At 36.6% G+C, this 25,075-nt stretch overlaps 2 protein-coding genes across 2 annotated transcripts in view; one reads left to right on the forward strand and one right to left on the reverse strand.

The window, feature by feature from the left end:
- The window catches only part of LOC134205483 (E3 ubiquitin-protein ligase highwire-like), a 269,802-nt gene that overhangs the window by 142,808 nt on the left and 101,919 nt on the right, over positions 1 to 25,075 (reverse strand). The window lies entirely within an intron of this gene.
- Positions 2,362 to 25,075, forward strand: part of LOC134205484 (uncharacterized) — a 54,519-nt gene continuing 31,805 nt past the window's right edge. Inside the window, exon 1 of the mRNA XM_062680762.1 lies at positions 2,362 to 2,749. The gene's annotated coding sequence lies outside the window, so the exon portion shown is untranslated. The remainder of the gene's footprint in view (positions 2,750 to 25,075) is intronic.

The following is a 25,075-nucleotide window of genomic DNA, read 5'->3' on the forward strand; positions in this document are numbered from 1 at the left end:
TTCGTTAGTCAGAACCTTGGACTGAACACTGTTGTAACTGTATAAAATACCTCTACTAGATTTTCAGTGGAACCAGCTAGTATTGGTCTCTAGTCGTCGGTTCAATTTTAGCGGCAACTTTGAGGAACCAGAACATACAGCTCGCCCAAGTTTAATTTGAATATCTCGGAGCTATTGGGATCTGATTATTCAAATGTTAAAAAAATCTCTCTCTTATACTGCGTATTATTTGGGAATAATCATGTAATAGAACATCATCTGAATGCGGGTGCTTGAATTGTTGTTGCCGGAAAACATGACTTCGACCTAAAATATAAAAGTTGTAGTTTATTTCTAAGTTTTATCATAAAGAATAAGTTTTTAATTGTTAAAAACTTGTTACAAAAATTGTTCTCCAATTCCTTCGAGTAATTCCACTTTTCACAATAAATAAACAATGTAAAAATGATTGCTCTGAGTTACGACCAGCGTCGGAAACAGTTCAGCGTCGGAAGCAGTTACTGTCAGATTTTTTATAGCAGTCGCCATTATGGCTGACGTGGAAAGCTGGATACCGATCGACTCAGCTCGACGAACTACACCTTAATAAAGAATTGAGAAAAAGCTCGCGAACTGAGGTGATGTCTGTATGTACGTAAGTATGTGTGTGTATGTGTACAAACTTATTGTAGACACACTTTTTAGAACTTTGCATTATCCGGTTTACCCGCAGCAAACTGCATTCGACGGGGAATGCGGTCCTATTGTTTGCTATTGAAAATTGGCCCCCTCCCCCCTGTGTCGCACTTTTAGTATGAATCAAAATTGTATGGATTGTCACACTTCGGTCAACCCCCCTCCCCCTCTAAGCGTTACGTACTTTATGGATGCTCCCTTTTATATATTTTTTATTTTTCTGCGGATTTTTGCCTATAATCTCCATGAATTAGTTTATGGTATTATGCGTTTTTACAGTTTGCAATTTTTTTTTTAAATATCGAAAAAACACTTCATCCTCACACAAAAAATCATTTTTTCTCGTTCATAACAACTTACGTACTACAAAGAGCTGTTTATAAGGAATATTTTCACAAACAAAGATCCAATATCATTTTATAACTGGCTCTGCATCATCCATCAACTCCATCAAAAAGAAAAGCTATGTTATCTAGCAAATAGTCCTATTTATTTTTAAATTACATAAAAAAAATTATAAACAAATAAAACTATTTGTTTATAATTTAAATTAAAATATTGGTGAAATTATAACATGTAAAGAAAAAGTACCGAATTTGTACACTTTTTGACTATCTCAGCAGTATCTCAGCCCCAGAACAACATTTCTTGGATCTATTTATTATGAAAATATTCCTTATAAACAGCTCTTTGTAGAACGTAAGTTGTTCTGAACGAATATATATGAAAAAATATGTTTTGTGTCAGGAAGAAGTAACTTCGCAAAATTAGTCAAAATTAATGTTTTTTTTCGATAGGGAGCGGGACCATTTGGGCAGCATCCCCTATTCCCGTCCGCAACGTTGATAACTCGACCGCGTTCCAACCAAATGGCTTGATTATCTGTACATTACTAGATATCGACAGAAACTAACCATGTACTAGAGAACAAGTAATTCGGTTGTAATCCGCTTGAGTAATGAACGTTGCTGACGGGAATAGGGGGTGCTGCCCAAATGGTACTCTACCCTATTTAAAAAATTCTGCAGACTGTAAAAACGCATAATGCCAAAAACTAATTCATGGAGAATATAGGCAAAGATCCGCAGAAAAATAAAAAATTATAAGACGAATGGGTGACCTCCAAAAAATAATTAAAGGGCGCAATATTTGATTCGGTTTGTTCTACAAAAATTATCCAGACAGGTAAATTTTTCATTTCAGGATTGTGCACCATGACTTTTCGAAAATCGATTTTTTTAAAATATTGCCCCTATGTCTAGGAGGCTGTTACTATCCATCCTTTAATTTGAGGTTTTCAAATGCTTCGAGAACTCTCTTGCGACATTCGTCCTTCTACCAACTGGAGTTTAAACAATTGAATATGAGATCAGCCTACATTCCTACAACCTCCCCTCAGCTACCTTCTTTTTTTTAAATCAAATCGATAAACGGTCGTCCGTGATCAATAATAAAGGCAGAAATTTCCACTTTTTAGTCGTATATGAAATAGTCATTCTTCATTAAATAAATCACGAGTTGGCTTGAACTTCACTACCACATCAACTGGGACCCCTATCGCATTGATTTGGCTTAAGCTGTATGCATTCTCTGAGAATGTGTTGTCGATAGGTCTCTCGCTATTCTTCTCTCATGATATCGACGGCTGCGATTCTCTACTTGCGCAGACAGTTCACCCAACTCAGTTCGCTTTGTGGGATCGTCGTGAGCACTTCTGTTCAACGGAGTTGTGCCTGCCTACGGATACGGGTTCGGTTCGCGTGGGCCGTGGGAATCGCTGGTGACAGAAAATTAAATAAAGAAACAAAACATACGTGAGCTGAGCAGAGCTCCGAAGCAAACTGGGATAGGCCTCGGAGAAGTCAATGCGCGTTCGTACGTTCAAATTATCGTGCAATATAGCTGCATAATCTGGTCTTTACGGATTCTATTTTTTGAATAAGCCTTCACTCATCGAGTCGCAGACAGAGGAAAGGAATTTTGAAGATGTTACGGAACATATACGTGAAAATGTGATTTAAAAATAAAACGGATGTGAGTACGATTGGAATTGGATTTATCATCTCTACAAGGCGTAAGTACCGTTCCAAAGTGCAAGTTACTAGCCATATCTGATGCAGTATCACCCAGTTTTCTTTTGTGTGGTTTGACACGGCAATTGTCGATACCAGCTCAATTAAATCACTTGGCCGTTTAATGACGATTCAATTGCGAGAATTAAATCTGGTGGAGTCTATCTTGCGTGTTCTCTCTAATCAGGAGAACCTAAAATATTTAAAATCCAAAGAATCAACAGCATAGTCTGGTCTCAAGTCTCGACAGTCGAACCATTCACTGCATACAAAGTTGAATAACACAGCGGTAGCATAGACTTAGTATGCATTACTGACTGCGAGGCGCGGTGCTGCTATCCCAATGGGAGAGAACAAGAAATGAATGGAAAAACAAACAACGCTCTAGTGGAGAAGACGCATAATTGAAATTTATAAATTTGTCACCGGAAATCGCTGGCTGTCGTCTGAAGACCGAATCCGGCTCGACGGAATAGCACGCTGGCGTACAGAAATGCGGAGGTATATTTAAAAATCTAAACTCGAACCCAGAATACATATTTGCTTTAAAATTGAGGAAATAATGGGCAACCAAACCACATTATCTTCGAGAATGTGTGCCTCTCACAAAACTATTTCACGAATTAACATAGGGCCACTGATCTTTTAATTTATAATATGTACCCATATCATAACAGTCTAAAACAAAGAATTGGAGCGCAAATTCCTTCGCTTCTTATCTTTATGAGAATTTCATTGATGTAGCAGCATGTTATCGATAATGGGAAAGATACCCTAAATAAATAATTTTCAGACAATTCCTAAACGAATTGAAGCTATTAATACAGCAACCAAATTGCTGTAGACAAAAAGTACAAAACGCGATAAAAATATATTTGCGGGATTGACTGATGGACAAAAACCTTTAAGGTGATTATACAATGCACAATGAAAAAATCCGATTTCAAAGGTGGAAAAAATTGATAACTTTCTTCACGAACAACTTACAGAAGAGATCAAGAGCTTATTCGAAAGAGAAATTTGCAAAGAATTCAGTGAGTGCTGTTTCATGGACGTGGAACGCTTCTGTATGTAGTTATTGAGCTCGTTTTGCTCTAATGCCCCATATATCGCGAGTTTCCAAACTATTTGTCATTTTATCTTTAAGACATTGTTCTAAAATTGTGTTTATCTCTTCACTGTGGATCAACAGAAGGGTACTAAATATATTTTGTTGGTAAAAGTTGGAAACTTAAGGGATTTTGGGGTCAAATAAGTATCGAAGAGGCAAAACGAGCTCCATAATTACAAACAGAAGTGTCACACGTCTATAAAACATCTCTCACTGAATTTCTTGGAAAACTCCCTTTCGAATAAGCCCTTAATCTTCTATGTGCGTCGTCCGTGACAAATGTTATCCTATTTTGAATAAAAATTACATTAAATGAGCTGTATGACCCCTAAATCCAGAAGACCCCTATGATGATGACCCCTAAATCCTTTTTGGACAAGTCTAATTGAATAGCAGTCGTACTAATTTTTCGCTCCTACAAGTTTTATACTTTTTCGCGCGTTTACTTCGTTATTATTTACAATCTATCGTCGTTCGCCTTCTCGAAGGATTAAAGCATCCGTTTTCGGTGCAAAGTTCAATTTGCTAGTGCTCTTTTCGCGAGGAAGAAAGTTTATATTTCCAAAAACGGCTTTGTTTTCTTTTCATTATTATCGCACGTCTACCGTAGTCGTCTTTCCCACCAAACCGTCGTAGCGCCGCCTATCCTTCGTTCCGGTAAATAGCGTGACAGATCAATCGTTCGCTTGTTTACGTTCACCGCCGGCTGATATACGATGAAGAAATGCGACGGCAATCCTTGCTTCAATGCTTCTGCTCGCGGTGGGAAAGTGGAATGCATGATATGCCATAAACAATTTCATTTAAAATGCGTGAATTTGACCGGGAACCAGTTTAAGGCCATTCGTGAATGCCCTGGAGCTCTATGGCTCTGTTCCATATGCCGTAATAGCGATATCACAGCTGATAAACGCTCTGATAGTTTTGACACCGGGTACGCACTCATTCTCCAGCGTATAACATCTATTTTGAAACTCGTCGGCGCACAAATAGATGTTACCTGTCCCTCTGCCGCGCCATCGGATCATCCTGCCCAAGACCCAGTTGTCATAATCCTCCAGCACGACCAACTCAAAGCGATTCACGAAATTTCAACGACGAGCTAGATCGAATGCAGTTCGAGTTTACTGAAGTGTTCAATTCGTTCATTAATGACCCAAGACCTTCTACCAACAAGCGAGATCGCACATCCAGCTCAACATCATCATTTCCAAGGACCGATAAGAAAATGAGAGTTGATGTTTCAGTCGGTACCTCAGATTACACCGATATTATAGTCCCTCTTTTTGCAGACGCTGACGAATTTAATGCACAACCCAGCAATCCGCCGATCGCTGCATCAGCGAATCACACTCAACAAAGAATTGGCACCCTCACTTCTAATGCTGCCACCACCCACCAAAACGCCTCCACTGCTGCTGCTGCTTCTGCCAATGCCACCTCGAATTCCGCCACAATCATCAACGAAACTCCTCTTGCTGCTATTGCTGTTTCTACGATCAACCAAGCCTCATCCGCTCAGCTACCAATTTCAACAACTCCCGCTCAGCTTATTGACCAAAACTCCGTCATCAATCAAGCCATTCCCGCCCCTGCCATCACTGCCATAAACAAGCAAACCCCGACTCAAGTTTATCCAGCCATGGAACCAGCAAATCGATACACAGCACTACCTGCCATGCAACTGCCAAGCCAAATCACACCATCAATGAATATGCCGATTTTGTACATCCCTACGATGGATCGAACGCATCAAGCTCAACGAGTTATTCCTGCTGCATCTCTTTGTAGCAGCTCTCCCACGCCCGCCGCTGCTGCCGCTATATCAGTCATCCAACCATCCCGTCCTGCATCATTAAACCCACCAAGAATGATTTCGGTATGTGATAATTCGAATAGCGCAGTTCAATCTCGACAAGCTAGTATTGTTCATAGTAGCAAACAAAACACTACTGTAGGTAATGTAATCCACACACTCCCTATGCCTACTGTCCTGCCTACACTATCAATCGCTCTTCCATCGTCATCAGAAGTACCGTTGAAATGGTTCTATTTAACTAGATTCCAACCACATGAAGTCCCAGAAAATATTGTTTCGTTTATATCGGCAAAAACAAAATGCGACCCTCTCTCGATTAATTGCCATAAATTAGTCCGCATGAATCGGGATGTGAATGTACCATTAACATTCGTATCTTTTAAATATACTTGGCATTTATACGGACTTTACAGCAGCCTTTGATAAAATCAATCATAAAATCGCCGTAGCCAAATTCGAGCGCCTTGGATTCTCCGGGCCTCTCCTGAACTGGCTTCAGTCATATCTGAGCAATCGAGAAATGGCAATTAAAATTGGAGATTGCATTTCATCCTATTTTCCGATGACTTCAGGAGTGCCCCAAGGTAGCCATCTTGGGCCACTTGTCTTTATCATTTATTTAAACGACATCAATTTGTTGCTCAAGTCTTTCAAGCTCTCATTTGCCGATGATTTCAAGCTGTACTGGATTATAAATAATCTCGATGATGCGTCGTTCCTACAATCACAACTGAATTTGTTTTCAAACTGGGGTGATTTAAATCAGATGGTACTCAATGCTGACAAATGTTCTTTGATGTCATTCTCCCGCAAACGTTCTGTGATTAGCTACGACTACAAAATCGGTTCCACTAGTCTCCGGCGAGAATCTTCTGTCAGGGACCTCGGGGTGATGTTAGATTCTAAGCTAACGTTCAGAGAGCATATTGCGTACGTAACTTCTAAAGCCTCTCGCACCCTCGGCTTTATATTCCGAATTGCAAAGCATTTCGATGATGTCCACTGCCTCAAAGCACTCTATTGTTCTTTAGTCAGATCGATTTTAGAATATTGTTCCGCAGTGTGGGCTCCATATTACCAGAACAATATTGCTAGAATAGAATCCGTTCAACGCAAATTTATACGCTTCGCTTTACGCCGCCTTCCATGGAGAGATCCTTCAAATTTACCCAGCTATGAAGACCGTTGCAAGCTTATAGATTTAGAGCTCTTAACAGTCCGTCGCAATACTTCTCGGGCGATATTCATTGCAGACCTCTTGCAATCGAGAATCGACTGTCCCCACTGCTTTCCATGCTAAATATCAATGTTAGCCATAGGAATCTTCGCTCTCGTTCTCTCCTCTTTCTTCATGGTGCACGAACTAATTATGGTCACAACGAGCCATTTACTAGCATGTGCCGTATATTCAATAACTGCTCCATTGGATTCGATTTCCATTCATCTCGTAACACTCTCCGTACGAACTTTTCTCACCTTCTAAACGACAATCAGTAGTAGCTAGGCCTAGATTTAAGTTTATTGTTGGAAGTAATTTTAAGCCGAATTGTATCATTTGGATATTGTAATCTGTTGATGCATAGAAAAGATGAGGAGGTTTTACGCCCGCTTGAGTGAGAGCTAATGAATTTCTAACTGTTCAACTCAAGCGGGCTTTTCCCTGCTCCCAATAAATAAAATAAAATAAAAATAAAATAAATCCCCTTTAATTCAATATGTTTAATGAATTATATGATTATTTGTTATTTTCATTGTATCATTAGAAAATATCAATTAAATTAACATTACTACATCATTTCCTTCCTCAGAATCATTGAGCTATATTATTTCATAGGGGAATTTGGGCAAAAAGGTATGAAAAAAGAGTATCTCCCATCACCTTCTATCTATGATCACATCAAGACTCATAACAAATGACTATTCTTGTCTAGTTGTGCTATCGGGTAAGGTTTGGAAATGTTTGGCATCTGTGCTATTCAAAAGTTTTTAAAAATCGTTTTTTACTCAATAAATATCCAAATAAAACATTTGTGAAACGATTTATTTCATTAATTTTTGTTCGGCAAACATTTGTCAATATCTGTTCAACACTTTGAGACAATAATATCAACACTTATCTGTAAATATTACTATTTTTTACAGAATACATGAACATTTCACATAAAATGCACTTCGATGCTTATTTGACCCCAAAATCCCTTAAATTTCCAACTTTTACCAACAACATATATTTAGTGCCCTTCTGTGGATCCATAGTGAAGAGATAAACACAATTTTAGAACAATGGCTTAAAGATAAAATGACAAATAGTTTGGAAAATCGCGATATATGGGGCATTAGAGCAAAACGAGCTCAATAACTACATACAGAAGCGTTCCACGTCCATGAAACAGCACTCACTAAATTCTTTGCAAAATTCCCTTTCGAATAAGCTCTTGATCTCTTCTGTAAGTTGTTCGTAAAGAATGTTATACATTTTTTCCACCTTTGAAATCGGATTTTCCCATTGTGCAATGAATCCCGTGGTGTATTTTAAATTTACCACATGTTTTTTGATTTTTTGATCGGGAGCTTTCGACGAGAAAATTAATGTAGTTTTGAAAAACTGTTTCAATTTCATGAGGATTGTTTGAGGCCACCTCTTTATATTTTAACAGAAATTAGAGCTTTTCCTGTGTTTATTATATGTATTGAGGTTACATTCATTTATTCGGTACTAAGAAAAGTGGCTATATTTTTCCAACTGAAGTCTGTCCACGTGAAATTTCGAACACTTGGATAATGTTCAAGCGATTTGTCGCTATTTCATCAATTTGGATGAGACCCAGAACATGCTGAAAGCATTTCATGAAGTGTATAGATTCATCTGTTATGAAAATGGATCGTGATGGTGATTTGTGATTTTATAAATTCTCATTGGAAAATGGGTGTCCGGAATTTAACGTGGACAGGCTTTACATACATATACATCAATATGGGTATCAAACTTTCTTCTTCTTCTTCTTGGCATTACATCCCCACACTGGGACAGAGCCGCCCCGCAGCTTAGTGTTCATCAAGCACTTCCACAGTTATTAACTGCGAGGTTTCTAAGCCAGGTTACCATTTTTGCATTCGTATATCATGAGGCTAGCACGATGATACTTTTATGCCCAGGGAAGTCGAGACAATTTCCAATCCGAAAATTGCCTAGACCGGCATCGGGAATCGAACCCAGCCACCCTAAGCATGGTCTTGCTTTGTAGCCGCGCGTCTTACCGCACGGCTAAGGAGGGTATCATACTTTACGGGTTTTAAAGGCCACAACAATGCAAACATGTTTAGTGTAAGGGTCAAAGATCTACGGGGAAGAGGAATCAAGCATCATGAACAATTCGAAAACCATCTACACTACATGGTGACCCCATGAGAAAACGACATTTTCAAAAATCAGTATTTGGCGTAGTAGGCGTAAGAAGTTTTAAGGGAAGAAGACAACGCTTTCGAATATGTGGAAAATTATATAGGGTAAAACGACCTATTATGGAGGGGTTAAGCACCGTGTCAAATCAAAATTCATTTCAGAAATTCTTTAAAAATTACCTGTTGATCTTTTTCCACATTGCAGTAGGCGAATAGGTTGCTGGTTAACTATAGATTCGTGAATATTGCGTCAGTTGGGCTAAACTTATGTTGCTTTGTTTTTATCACAATAAAAATAAACTACCTCAATAATAGGACACAGTTGGGAAATTTTTTCAAGGTCAGTCCTATTGTTGCGGATTCTTATGGAAATCGATACCACAACAATAGGACCTTAGCACTACCGCAATAATAGGCTCAAAGGATTAAAATTTTTATTGAAAAATGTCGATTTTTCATAATTTTGAACGAAATTTTGTCAACCAAAAGCTGTTACCACAACGATAGGACGTTTTACCCTACCAATCATAATTTTGTTCGGGTTGTGTCAATTAATAAATGAAAATATTTTCTTAAAACTTTCTATTTAATCTTCTCCCGCCCATGGTGTCTGTAGAGCATTATCAATTTTTTCACCTTCTAACCTTCATCGAATTGTTTCAACAACAACAAAAGGCAATATTTGGCAGATCTTCATGGTTCCATTAGACTACAAATATAATCAATTTGGAGTACAAACAGTTAATCTATTGAAAACAAGATTTCAATAGGAAGGAATCATCTTTGAGAGAAATGCTAGGACAAACAGTTTTTGTAAATTAATAATTACTTGTATTACATAACAAGCAAAAACTGTTTTTTACGTTTTCCACTTATATTGGCTTTGCCAAATAACTTTTGTTCTAGCATTTTTTCAAAGGTGATTCTTTCCTATTGAAATCTTTGAAAAAAGTGGGCGAGAAAGTGTTAATACGAAGTAGATCCCCCATTTACATCAAGCACAGCTTGAATATGTTTGGGGATAAACTGAAGTGACCAGATTTTTCTTGGGTCTTGGGACACTTTAAGCATTATCTATTTTAAAAGCGCAACAAAAAATCTATTTAAAAAGCGTAACAAAAGCGTGTTTTTTTTTATTAACACCCGGTAAGCTAACTACTCGATTGTATAGAAATAAATAAAACTATAAAATCTTTGGATTTAGCAAATATGTTTGAAATAAGAAGACCTTTTGATTATGCGGTTAGCGGCACCGATTGTCTGAGTGTATTGTGTAGTAAGGGTAGGTTAAGGTGGGGAGACTACGACCAAGAACCAAAGTAGTTTTGTTCTTGTGTATGTTTAGTATAGATCCTCTAGACTAGTGGTTCTCAACCTGGGGTACATGTACCCCTGGGGGTACCTTCACTGGCCCCAGGGGTACCCCAGACTAAAATGCGTAATGGCGGATGTATTACAATACCAATAAACACTCATTGATGAAGTTTTGATAAGTTTTAATTAAAAATAATTGTGAAATATGCATGTCGATCAGCAAATCAAAACCTATTAAATCCTGTCACTACAACCAGCACAGTATATGAAGGGCTGTGGGACAAAACGTAGAGTGATCAAAATCTAGAACCTAATGGCTCGGAAGCCTGCTTCATTCCAAGAGGCTCGGAAGCTTCCTTCCAAGATGCTCGGAGGCCTCCTTTTAAGAGCCTCGGAAACCTTCTTTTAAGAGGCTCGGAAACCTCCTTTCAAGAGGCTCAGCAGCCTACCTACACGAGGCTCGGAAGCCTCATTCCAAGAGAATTAGAATGCCTTCTTTCAAAACGCTTGGAAGCCTCTTTTCAGAGGCACAGAATTCTCCTTCCAAGGGGCTCGAAGCCTCCTCCAAGATGCTCGGAAGCCTTCTATCAAGAGAATTGGAAGCCTTCTTTCGAGAGGCTCGTAAGCCTTTTTTCAAGAGGATCAGAATTCCCCTTTCAAGAGGCTCAAAATTGTCCTTGAAAAAAGCTTAGAAGCCTCCTTCTAATAGCCTCAGAAATCTTTTTCCAAAAGCCTCGGAAGCCTTCTTTCAAGAGACTCGGAAGTCTTCTTTCAAGAGACTCGAGAGCCTCCTTTCAAGAGGTTCGGAAGTCTCCTTTCAAGAGGCTCAAAAGCGTTCTTCCAAAATGATCAGAAGCCTCCTTATAATAGCATCAGAAATCTCTTTTCAAAAAGCGTGGAAGTCTCCCTTCAAGAGGCTTGTAACCTACTTTCAAGAGACTTGGAGGCTTCTTTTTAAGAGGCTCTGAAGCTTTCAAAAGTCCTCAAATTATGCATGAACTTAAAATGAATTGAAATCCTCCACGGAACATTTCAGACAACCGTTAGTATTCAGGTCCGTTTTTCATACAGCGGAAAAATATGGGGTACCTCAATAAATGTAAAAGCTCGAAGGGGTACCTTTGAAGAAAAAGGTTGGGAAACGCTGCTATAGACAAATGATCATTACGCAGTGATCGACAACCTTACTAGGTAATTAGCTTCGTGTAATTTCTCCCAACATCGATGTTATAATTTTGAAACAGCACAAAGCCATAAATATACAAAATGGCCAGTACTAATAAAAATATAAACATTTCTTCACAATTTTAGTATATTTTAGATTTTAAGTTTGTAACTTAATATGATGGCTTTAGGGATCATTAGGGATACAAAAATTTAGAATTTATTTAATCCTTATATAAAAATGTATTGACAATTTTTCGCGAATACGAAGGTAATGTCTCTACTCACTCTTAATGCAAAAAGTCATTGCTATCTGTTAGACATGGCCGCCAATCACCCCTCCTTGTCCTCCACAGTAAAATCCCATAAGGAACTGTCAGACTGTGCGTGAAGAATTTACCTTCGTAGTCGCGAATATAAATTTATTCTCAGGTGTCTAATTTTATGAAGATTGAAAAAATCCGACGGAGGGTTGGCTCGAAAAAATATTTCTTGACTAGATATCATAAAAGGGGGATCAAGCCTACCTAAATTCCAAGATTGCAAGCACTGTTGACTTCCCTACCAAAACTCGTTGATAAATACGCACAAAAAATCGGAAAATCTATATATTTTGAAAGAGAAGTATTCAAAGAATCAGAAAGCAATTTCTATTTTTTTTTATATATTTTTATCAAACCAAGTTCTTGGAGAGGTATCAATTCTTCCGATAGAGAAAAGATGCCCAGATTTTACACATTTTTGTTTATTCCATTTTTTCAGATTCTGTAGCTGACTCAGATCCTTCGTTTATTGTTATGAACTAAACTTTTTAGAATATCTTCAGGAATTTTTGATTCCGTAAATTCGGACAAATCCTTAATTCTTACATTCTCCAGACTCTCCATGTTAATTAAAAACTTCAGATTTCTAAGATTTCTGCTTTATCCAGAATATGACAAATCATATAATCTGTTATCATTCCTTCGGAAAGCCTAGATTCATTAATACTTGTGAAAATTGCCCAGATTCTTGAAATTATTCAAACCTTCATTCTCCCAAGATCAGTAGACCCTCTTGACTGCCCAAGTTCCCTATTTCTTCTAATTATCTGTTTAAGATTTTCTAGACATTCTATTTCTTACGAATCTCATGTATCCTCAAGACTTTACGGATTCAATATGGAATGCGGGACATTTTCCGGGACGCCAGACGTATGGTCACTTTAGGATAGACTCATCTTGGTTCTATTCCACAGCATGCCACTGGATGGCAAGGACGGAAATCTTCGTTTTACTATCAGTTGCATCGACGCTCAGTAGGCAGCTTCGTCATTGATTCGTGTTTGTTTTGATCAGACGCTCGGCAATGCAGGCACGAACATCTCGCATCATGCTGTCAAATTTCCATACATTTTTTACCGCTCGATCCTCAATAGCCGATTGATAATGGAGCTTAAGGACACTCCTGACGGAATCCAATTTTCAAAGTACTCGCGTTTTCAAGGGCACACCATTCGATACGGAAGCAACGCACAACTGTTATTTTTATTGTTTCAGCTTTGCTGCGTCGCAGCAAAAGATATTTTAGTTACTAGATAAAGATTGTCGCTGTCGTCGCTGTCCGGAACATCTTTTGCTGGCGAGGATAGGGGAGCTAAATGTCAAAGAAGGAAAATCCATACGATTTGACAGGTATGTACCACACATGTTTCGGACAGCAGAACAAAGGGAACAGTAGCGACAATCTTTATCTAGTAACTAAAATATCTTTTGTCGCAGCATGCGTGAAAAAATAAGAATGACAGTTGTGCGTTACTTCCGTGTAGAATGATGTGCCCCTGAAAACGCGAGTACTTTGAAACTTGGATTCTGCCAGGAGTGCCCTTAAAAAATGAATATCTACCGGGGCTGAAATGAATATTTTGAATTGCGGTTGATTTGAACCGATAAATGATGATTATTTTACTTTATATATTTAACAGATGCATATATTTTAGGAATCTGACTTCAAAATGTTGAATCCATGCACCGCAGTATGAAATGATATTCATATTTTAAGATTTCAAATTGAATATCAATGTGCCAAGCTGAAGATTCATTTTGACACCGCACAAAACAACACTGACACCGACAGTCGACGCTTGCTGCTATTCGTCCACATGCCGTCCTATTCATTCGCACATTCAAATTCGGGAAGGGCTAGCAACTTGATTGTGTGTTGGATGTCAGCTATTTGAGTGTAGTTAAAATGACTTTTTCTGTCCCTGCTGGATGGCACCCCACTTCAGAATCGATCCGCCCCATCAGGGATTCTCCGTGGACAACAGACAGTCTTTACCGTGTAGGCTTCACAAGATGAACGCCACATGTAAACTCTTCCAGTCGTTGCAAGAAGCGATACTGACGATTCGTCGGACCATAGAACGTTCTTTCACTGAAGGATGTTATCGATCATTTAGTAATCTGCGTTCGATCATTTAGTAGTTTGTTAATATCTTATCACAGGGGTGAATTTCAAAATGTGTTCTATGCTGGACTTCTAGTGCAAAAGTTTATCTACAACTCTGTCTAACAGATCGTTGTTTGAATTGCACTAATAACGGAGCTATAGCGCTAGTAGCAGTAACTTATACTAAATTATTGAAATTTTATTATCATTTAGTATGAGTTACAGCTACTAGCGCCTTAACTCCTTCAGTAGTGGAATTGGAAGATCAACTTATTAGGCAGAGTTGTAGAAAAACCTTCGTACTAGAAGTCCACCATAGAACACATTTTGAAATTCAGCCTCTGTGATGAGATATTGACAAACTACTAAATGATCGAACGCAGATTACTAAATCAGGGTGTCTACTCATCTACAAAAACAAATTTCCCTGATTTTTCCAGGTTTCTTCCAGGTGTTTTACATTAATTTCCAGGTCAAAACAAACTTGCCATATATAGATTTTAGCAGCAAAATAATCGATTCAAACAAGTAAGTATTGCAAAAAACAATTAAAAAAAAGGTTGTCTCACAAAAATAATGTTGTAATTACTTCAGCCATTCAATCAAAAATTTCTCCAGGAATCTCATAGGAAATTCCTCCAGGATTCCTTTGAAAATTTCTCCATAGATTCCGTCGGAAAATCCTCTGGAAATGATTACAGAAATTCCTTCAAAGAGGGAATTCCTTTTTTGGAAATTTGGTTAAAAACTCTTTCGGAAATTTCTTTGAATTTTATTTCAGCTTTTTTTTTAAAGAAACTTGAGGAATCCTCTTAAGGAACTGTTCCGGAAATATATTTGAGAACTTCCTCAGGAATTCCTTCAGAACTTCTTGCGAAAACTCCTTCAGGAAATGTGTTGATGCAAAAATATGAGATTGCTGGGTCCATGACGTTAGGCATAAGGACGTTAGGCGTAATACTACCTTTTTTATGTCGTGGGCTATTTTTTGGCATTTTATGCTTAACATCCTTTATGCCTAACGTCCTTATACCTGACACGGGATATACCCGAGATTACTATTGTTGCTCTTGTTCGCGTGACCAACATCTAGCTTGTTCTAGTTTGTGACCAACATCTAGTTTCTTTAGACCTAGCAGCCAAGGTACCGGTACTATAGGGTAACCAACTTGATTTGGACCCCTACACATTTTGGACCCTCCTGGCGACAGTTTTCTGATTTCTGAACTAAGAACAATGCCGCTGCTGATTCCCCCATTGGCTTCAGGAAATAGCTATTGTTCAGCATCTGTTTCACTGGTTTCCCCTGCAAAAATGCGATATTCAGATGAAATTTCGAGGAAATTAGATTGTTCAAGAAGGCGAGCGTTACAAAGCGTTACGCTTAAAAGTATACATCACTGAAAATCTCAGAATGTACACAATAAGTTTTTGTCGAAATTGTGAATTTAAAACGCAGGAATCTTCTTATTGATGCATGCCAATCGAAAGATAAGACTTGACTTCGGCTCAATTGACCAGGGTAAATTAGAAATTCGACTTTGAAGAGACTAAATTGGGGGTGTCCAAAATGTGTACATTTGGGGGTCCAAAATATGTTGCACTGTCCAAAACGAAGAATATTTTCATTTCAGAAAATGGCAAATTTCAGTTATTTATCAATAACTGAAGCCCATTTCGAGTTTCTATTTCATAAATAAGACTTTCATCTTTGGAATGGTGGCATTTCCGCCCATATCAAACCTGTATTTCAACAGATATAAGCATATTTTGGGATGCACTTCCTCTAGGGGTCCAAATAGGACAGTTACCCTAAGTATCAAGCGGTCAATTTATAGTCTATTCAGATAACGCCATTTATGATCATAAATATCATGATAAACAACAACCTGATGCCATCCCCATACATTCAATTCTCTTTCTCCACTTTAACATGATATTTATTACGATAAATAATCTAATCGTAATCTGAGTAGGTTATTAAGCTTATTGAAGCATATTTAGGCAGAATAATTTAAATGGTTACAACGCCACTAGCGTTCTATTGCTTATGGCTTTACTGTAAAAACCTTCGGAGAATGCTTTGGGTATTCTTTTGAAAATTTTTGGGAACTCATGCTGAAATATCTTGAGGAAAACTTTAGAAAACAGGAGGAGTTGGAGGAGTTTTTCCGGATATTTAGCTTTTAAGAATTCTTTGGAAATTCGTCGAGAATACCTTTAGAAACTCCTTTGAAAATTTCATTCGGGATTCCTTCGGCTATTCTATCAAGAATTCCTTTAGCAAAAATTCTTCACAAATCACTTACTTTTTTTTTTCAAAAATCCCTTCAGATGATTTCTTTGAAAAATCCTCCGGATATTCCATGAAAACTGATCCCGAAATTCCTTCGGATGTTCCTCCAGGAATTGCTTTGAAAAATCCTAACTAATTTAGTATTTTTTAATATATTCCTAAAGAATTTCCGAAGGAATACTCAAAAGAATTTACAAAGCAATCCCTAATTGATTTCCCGAATGAATTCCTAGATTTCACCAAGAATAGCTTCGGAAAGTCTCAAGGAATTATTTTGAAGCTGGCAAAACGTTTTTTGCGGAACAACGATCCATAAATGTTTGCTACATTTTTTAATAGATTTTTTTAGAATTAATAGAATCAATTCAAATATTTGTAAGGATTTTTTTCATCTTTTCAGAGAATTTCACCAATGATCACCGGATATTGAAATTTCCCTGATCATGACAGGAATTCTCTGATAATTCCAGGTTTTTTCCAGGTGGGGAGAAATTCCCTGATAATTCCAGGTTTTTCCAGGTAGTAGACACCCTGTAAATGATCGATAACATCCTTGCTTCCACTGCTCGGATGTACAATGTTGATGTTACTTACTCCATTGCTTTCTGATAAGAGCATTTTGTGCCCTTGTGCAGGGCTGTTACGGGGATCCCGAAATGTTTTTCGCGCCACTTCCGCGCGGTATAAAATCTATTCCGCGCGACTCAGAAAGAAATTTCGACTAACTACAAAATATTATTGCTTTTTCAAATGATTCTGTACTACAACACACATCATATTTGTATGTTATAAAAAGGACTAAGGAAATAATAGTTCATGTTACAACTTATATCCCTTCTAAATGGCCGAGACTAAGAACTACACGCAAAAAAAAGCGTTCGTGAATTCGTGAACTAACGAGTTCACGGTGTATTTTTTCGGGAACAACAGTCGCGGATTAATACATCACGATTTCTGGAACGTTCTGAAAAACGTGACTGGTGTTCCCGAATGCATGAATTAAATCACGGTGTATTTTTGCTGGTTCACGAATTCGGGAACGCTTTTTTTTGAGTGTAGGAACTAATCAGATAAGAAAATTATTTTGAGCTTTTTAGTGGAATGTCTTCACTTGTCATAAGACGAGTTTGTACAATCCCATTGAATTCCACCACTTAATTGTATCTTTACAGATACGTATTTCGACCTCAACAGTAAGGCCGTCTTCAGTGTCTCGTACTTGACTTGAGTCAAGTCAAGTTGAGTCAAGTTATTTCCTTAGACTTGAGTCAAGTACGAGACACTGAAGACGGCCGTTGAGGTCGAAATACGTATCTGTCAAGATACAATTAAGTGGTGTAATTCAATGGGATTGTACAAACTCGTCTTACGACAAATAATCAAAATTATTTCTATAAGCACCGTTTTATACAGAAAATGATGGTTTTGGCATCTTGCGTTGTGGAATTTTTTTGTTGATCAAACTTTATGAAATTCGGCCCAAGATGCATAGTAGATATACAAAGAATGTTCGGGTCGAATTATACACTGGCCGGCATAATAAAGTGCCCACTTGCCGTTTTTCATACAAAATGGTCAACTTTGGAGCTCTAGATCTCGGGTTCCCGTGAACCGATTTGGCTGAAAATTTTACCAGAGCTCAGATATAACTTGAATTTTAACATATCTAAGTTTCGACCATATTGATTCACAGGTTAAAAAATTATTGCGGTATTACCAAAGTGAATTTTTTGGCAAAAATTTATTTTTTAAATATCTTGAATTTATAGGTTGTAGACTGATGACATATTCAGCAAAACACGTATTTTGGCAATTCAAAAAGTTTGCTATATATACCTGTACACTTAGAGATGTAGTTTTCGAGGTATTTGAAAAACAATTTTTTGCCAAAAAATTCACGTTGGTATTACCGCAATAATTTTTAACCCTGTGAGTCAATATGCTCGAAACATAGATATGTTAAAATTCAAGTTATATCTGAGCTCTGGTAAAATTTTCAGCCAAATCGGTTCACGGGAACCCAAGATCTAGAGCTCCAAAGTTGACCATTTTGTATGAAAAACGGCAAGTGGGCACTTTATTATGCCGGCCAGTGTAATTGAATAATTATGATAATTATAATTGAATACCAATTAATTTGACAACAATACGAACAAATCTGCCGAAGCTGTCATTTTTCATGGAACAATAAGTAAGGACGATGCATCTTCTGTTTTTGAACAAAACCTCTGAAAAAACATTCAAAATACTTGAAATTCGTGTCCAAGAAGAAATATGTAGATAGGTACTTAAAATTCTCTTAGGGCCCTCCATAGCCGTGTGGTAAGATGCGTGGCTACAAAGCAAGACCATGCTGAGGGTGGCTGGGTTCGATTCCCGGTGCCGGTCTAGGCAATTTTTGGATTGGAAATTGTCTCGACTTACCTGGACATAGAAGTATCATCGTGTTCGCCTCATGATATACGAATGCAAAAATGGTAACTTTGCTTAGAAACCTCGCAGTTAATAACTGTGGAAGTGCTTAATGAACACTAAGCAGCGGGGCGGCTCTGTCCCAGTGTGGAGATGTAATGCCAATAAGAAGAAGACTTAAAATTCTAACATAGTTTCATTGAATCCAATCCAGAAGCGTTAAACGGAAATACCTTCGGAAGTTTCAGCGGAAGATTTTCAAAAATTTCAGCAGAAAATTAGCATGCAATGTTTGCAAAAATAATGTGCGAAGGGTCCTCCGGTCCTCCTTAAACTCTTCACAGATAAAAATATGTTGTGATTTTAAATGTATTTTCATGCACATATTTGAAGCATGCAAATAAACGTAACATTCAATCGATCTCACTATTCATTTAAATCAAAATAAATTTAAACGGTGCTTGCTTGTAAAATTCAATCAAATTTAATTGAATATCGAATGTTAATTCGTTTGATGGGAAAAGCTGCAGTTTTACACGTCGTTGAATTTTAAAAATTATTTGCTGTGTTGTATAAGCTTTCTGCAGAAGCTCATGCAGTAAATTTGACTAAATTTTCTACGTTATTTCTTCAAGAATTTGGAATGTTCATCAGCAATTCCCGAATTTCCGGCGCATTTTTTCGGGCATTCCTCTGTGGTGATTTCTCGTGAAAGTTCTCATGTAAATTTCTGCAGAAATCCAAATATTCTTAGAACTACTGCAGAGTTCCAAAACTTTCTGCGGAAATTCGTCCGAGGATACCGGCATAAATTTATCATTCGTGGGCAATTTTTTGAGAAAATTTCTGCAGATTTTTTTTCATATCTGTGATGTCTGTGTGTCATGCGTGTGATAAATCTTCAGGGAATTCTTGCGAAAGTTCATTGTTTTTCGTAAATTCAAATAAATTCCTCTAGATTAATCTGCGGAAAATTTCCAAAGCGTACATGCAAAAAATTCTTCATACATTTCTGCAGAAAACGCTTCGAAAAACTCTGCAGACATTTGCTGGTGGACTCCTGCTAAAAAGACTTTCTGAAATATTTTTTTAAATTTAGGGTCCGGTAAAACTAATAGATCACTTTGGCGTATATAGTGTTTTACGGTGTGAACCCTAGCTTAATCCATTTTTCGAGATAGAATAATATGTTGTGGTAATTCGGGATTCATCGTATTTAGTCCTCTAATACTAAAAAAAGTTTCTATAACAGATGGTTGAAATACTCAAATTCCTCTTATTTGACCTAATCCTAATCTAATCGAACACAAACGCAGCCAGTACAAAGAAAGCATCCTGGAAAATCATTGAGTTAGATGACGCCCAATAATTTTTCTTGTCAATATTGAGGCTCACAGCATACCAGTGGTATGACATAAACTTCAAAGCGGCCAGGCCCATTGCGTTGTGTTTGCCGCAGAGATGATTCTTCGGGATGTATCGTGTTCAAGTAGTCACTTCAACACGATACATATCACGAATCTACAGGGGTTGAAGGATGCGTGGACATACCGTACCATACGCACCGCGTTCTTTTTAAGTTCTTATTTTGGTAGTTGTATATAAATATGTAGTGGAATGAATAACATTATAATAAGAAATTATATCAAATTTTATATATATTTGTAGAATATAACATCAACTAGGAGCCAAAGTTAACTCGAGATGTACATCTCTTGTAGAAGAAGCTGGAAATTGTAAAGAATTTAATTATTATTTAGAATGTTTTGAGTATCAGATAGCAGGTCATGTGCCAGGACGTCGTCTGCATAAAGGTTACATGGCAGGTTGTGAAGCTTTCATTCCTGGGATGTTTTGTAGTGTACTATGAAAATGTTAAATCATGAAAATATGAAGGTACATAATACAATAATATAAATATATAAAAGCATGAAAATATGAAAATTTTATAGTATGAAAATACGAAACATAAAAATATAATGTAATAAGAGGATAAAAATTGCTATATGAAAATATAAAAATATGAAAACGTGAAATTGAAAAATGAAGATACAAAAATATGAGTACAAAAAACATAAAAACATGAGAATATGAAAATATTGAAAATTTTAAATATAAAAAGTAATAATAAAGAATAAAATTTTAAAAATATGGCAATATGAAGATCTGAAAATAAGATAATATAAAAATATTAAAACACAAAAATATATAACCTTTAAATATGAAAGTATAAAAACATATGAAACGAAAACATAAAAATATAGAAATATGTAAATATGCAAATTATATATCAATATACAAAATATATGACAAAAAGATATGAAATATATGAAAATACAAAAGATTAAAATACGGAATTTGAAATTTAAAAATACAAAAGTATAAAAATATCATCATATACAAGAATAACAAATTTGAAGCATGAAAATATAAAAATAAAAAAGCATCATAATGTGAGCATATAAAAGTATAAAAATAGGAAAAATATAAGAATATGGAAAACATAAAAATATTAAAATATGAATGTTTAATAACATAAAATTATAAAAATATGACAATACAAAAATACAAAATATAAAAGTTTAAAAATATTATAACATTAAATATCAAATAAGGAGGTGTAATGTTAAATTTGAAGAAATATAAAAATATAATAAATAAGTCTGTACGATGTAAATATGTCGAAGACTGTAAATAAATAAATAAATAAATAAAATGAAAATATGATACTATAAAAACATAATAAAATAAAAATTCTAATACAGAAAAATAATATACATAAAAGTGTAAGATTTGGAAGGTATAAAAAACGTAACTAAGAAAATATACAATGTAAAAATATAAAATTATAAAAATATGGAAACTTAAAAAATTAAAATGTAAAAACATGAAAAATAAATAAAGTGAAATATGAAAAATAAGTATAATGAATTATGGAAAATAAATAAATTACTATAAATTATTTCGTGGACTGGAAACTAGTGATACTCATGTTTCCTTTGAAATCTCTGTCGAGATTGCTATCAGAAATCAAGGTGGGTGTAGTCCTTAATTTCAATCTATGACAAAAATGACAAAAGCATTAGAATAACTATTCCTGGCCACGCTTATCTGTACCGTCACTAGGGAGAGAAGGAATAAGTACTACGGAGTTGGATATTGGGAAGGTATTTGTTGGGTCAGGATGTGCCTGTAGCTGGCAATGTGACCATGGTAGAACTTACCCCGTAACACACCTCGAAGAGGTATCTACCCAGCGTTACGGGTAATACTCAAATTCCTCTTGTTTGAGGCAAAAAACTGTGTGCAGTGGAAGCAATTAGTTAAAAAACTTGGAATCATAGTCTTAGGTTGAACGGGCTGTACACATATTACGTAAGCACTTTTGGGGGGAGGGAGGGTCTGTTGTTTTCTTACGCGTCATTTGTATAGGAAAAATCTTAGATGGGGGGGGGGGAACCCAGAAAAATAGCTTACGTAATAAGTGTACGACCCCGAACTACTGGAAAAAGATTGAGTTAGGGGTCATGAACTGGTAAGCATTGGTAGTTCCAGAAATACACGGTAATTTTTGTTACTCAACAATTTCTCTGAATTAAAATAGTCTAAATCCCAGGTAGTGTTGTGCTGAATTATTATCAGACGATAATGATTGCAATTTCCATGTGAAAACTTTTCACGTGGAAACTGTTGGCGAGTTGTCGCCGACGACAACTTCTCAAATTATGTACTCAAACGATAATAAACACAGTATTTTCATTCAAACATTAATATTTATTATGATCAGCTAATTGTCAACAGTGCCATTATATCTTCTATTTGGCGTTATAAGGTTATAAGGAAAAAGTGTTCAAAATGTAACGGTAAGTGCTTCAAATCAAGATACGTTTTTCAAACGATTCTTAAATCGCTGGCGAGTTTTTATCACTTGATAATTTAATCCCAGGTTTGGTGATTTACTGGTGATATTCTAGAAGCAAGATAAGGATAAAGCTAGGCTTCCGATGCATGGCTAAATAGGGGAAAAGACGGCTTTGTCAGGTTTTGTTCTATTATTCTATTATTGTCAGTCAATATTCACATGCAAAATATGCAATAATACAGAAAGAGAATAGATATTTAAAACGAGAGATATAGACTCTGTGCGAAAATGAATGGAAAAGACAAAATTAATGTTCAAGCTGTAATTGACAAAAACAAAATAAAATACAGATGATGCTCCAATCTCATGCACAACAAAAAGGTTAAGCTCGAGATGGCAAAAAAAAAGCTGAATGCAACAAATGATACCAATTACATATTCTATATAATGACACAATTAAAAAAACCTAGATTAATCCACCTAGAGGCGATAATGTTTTTTTCGTGTATCATAAAACGTATTAAAAAAATCACAATAAAAAGGCCAAAAAAGCACTCTAGAGGACTAGATCGCATTTTTTCTATTATTTTGCATGTTTTTGCATTAATTAATATGCATTGCCTTCATTCTTCTCCTTCAAATGATGATTTTCCAATAACTCCGAAATGCAATGTTTGATCGGGCCAATTTTTAATAGCAATAAACAATGGGACCGCATTCCCCGTCGAATGCAACTTGTGGCAAGTAAATCGGCTAAGAGGCTGTTCACAAATTACGTAACGCAAATTTGGCAAATTTAACTCCCTACTTCTCGTTACACTTTTTGTATGGATGATTGAATTTATTTGCATGAGCCGTAACGCTTGGTCTGACCCCCTCCCTACCCCTACCGAGTTACGTTATTTGTAAATGGTCCCTATCAAAAGTTCTTTTTAGAGTAATCTTCTTCCATTTCGGTACAACTTTGTTATACGAGAAGGGCAAAAAGTTTGACATTGAAATAATTAAAAAAAAAAACAGTTATATAGTTATGGTCAGAACCGGTTTTATGGATTTTACGGAAATGGATTACGAATGTTTGTTGTTCGATCTGTGACATCTACATAACAAATAACATTTTATGAATGATCCGGAGGACCTTGGCCACACTGCTGAGGTCCATCCAAAATGGGTTTCGACAATCATTTGTTATTTGGAGTATGAAAAAGATTTGATAATGTAAAGAAAAAACGCGCTTTTCTATGATGAGTTTCATTAATTGACCACCTTTACGGACGTTCTGGATCGTCTGGAGAGATGCTGGACCGTCGAATAGCCAGAAAATGTAATGATCTATTGAAATAGACAATGGCTACATTTAATTTAGATTGTTGCTACAAAAAACTTCCATATTCTTCAAAAAGCAAGAAATCACGTTATAAATAACCCAAGAATCTATATATTTTTCAAACCGATTCCTTAGAAATAGAAAGACTGAATCAATTTTCATTTCCCTGGATTAGTTAAAATATGCTTTGTACATTGTCATATGTTTGGAGAACCTCCACGCTATGTAGCCCCAATTTAGCATAAGTGATGCAATTGCATCGAAGAAGGAAACAAATGCTTCTCTAGAATTACGTCCAACACGGACTCTTATTTGTAACCACTTATCCTACACTTGTTGCAGCAACAAGCGTGATCGTGTGTATCATTCTGAAAAACGAGCACTTTATTCGGTATTAAGTGCTACTTGATACTGTCGCTTCCATTCCATGGGGCACCGACATATGAAGTACGCTGCTGCTCGCTGTCTGCGGTTGGCGTGATCATTGAGGAGGAAATCACCGTCCCACACGCCTCTGGCTGGGCAGCAGAAATATTAGAGGCTGTCCTCTAATTTCATCGTAACACACGAGCGTAAAGAATTTTTCTGCTTTTTTTATGCGCAAGATAGGGAAATAGCAAAAGCTATTGCTACAATTGTATAGTCTTTTTTTTTTCTCAAAGAACCTCAAACTGTAGTTTATTTACGATAAGTATGACAAGTAGATACAGTTAGAATAAGCTTAATGTGCTTATGCTTTTCAATAAGTCAGTAGTTGCATATTCAACACAAAACCTCCATTCTTGTGTAGATGCCGGGAGCCATGATTCGTATACCTACTCTATTCAGCATTGTCGTTAATTACTTGATCACATATTGATGCAAGAGGTGCGAGTTAGCTGTGTTCTGTTTATCTATAAAACATGTACCACCGAGCAAACGAAACGGCACAAAAATGTACAATTGTCTTTCAAAAGTGCTAAATTTCTTTCTACCCACCATCTGTTGAGCGTCAAACGTTGCTCAAAGAGAGCTTGAAACATATTTGAAACACTGAATTGAGTCACTACTTGCAACACGTTATCAGTATAAACAAATAGAACCAATCCACCATAAGATAAACAAAGCGCAAGGCAGTTCTAACGCAAACATATGTACGCTGGCCCCTTGAAGAGCGAACAACCGCTGCTCGTCTCGGCCGTTATAATGCCT

The sequence above is a fragment of the Armigeres subalbatus genome, chromosome 1, assembly GCF_024139115.2.
Source record: "Armigeres subalbatus isolate Guangzhou_Male chromosome 1, GZ_Asu_2, whole genome shotgun sequence".
Classification (NCBI taxonomy): domain Eukaryota; kingdom Metazoa; phylum Arthropoda; class Insecta; order Diptera; family Culicidae; genus Armigeres; species Armigeres subalbatus.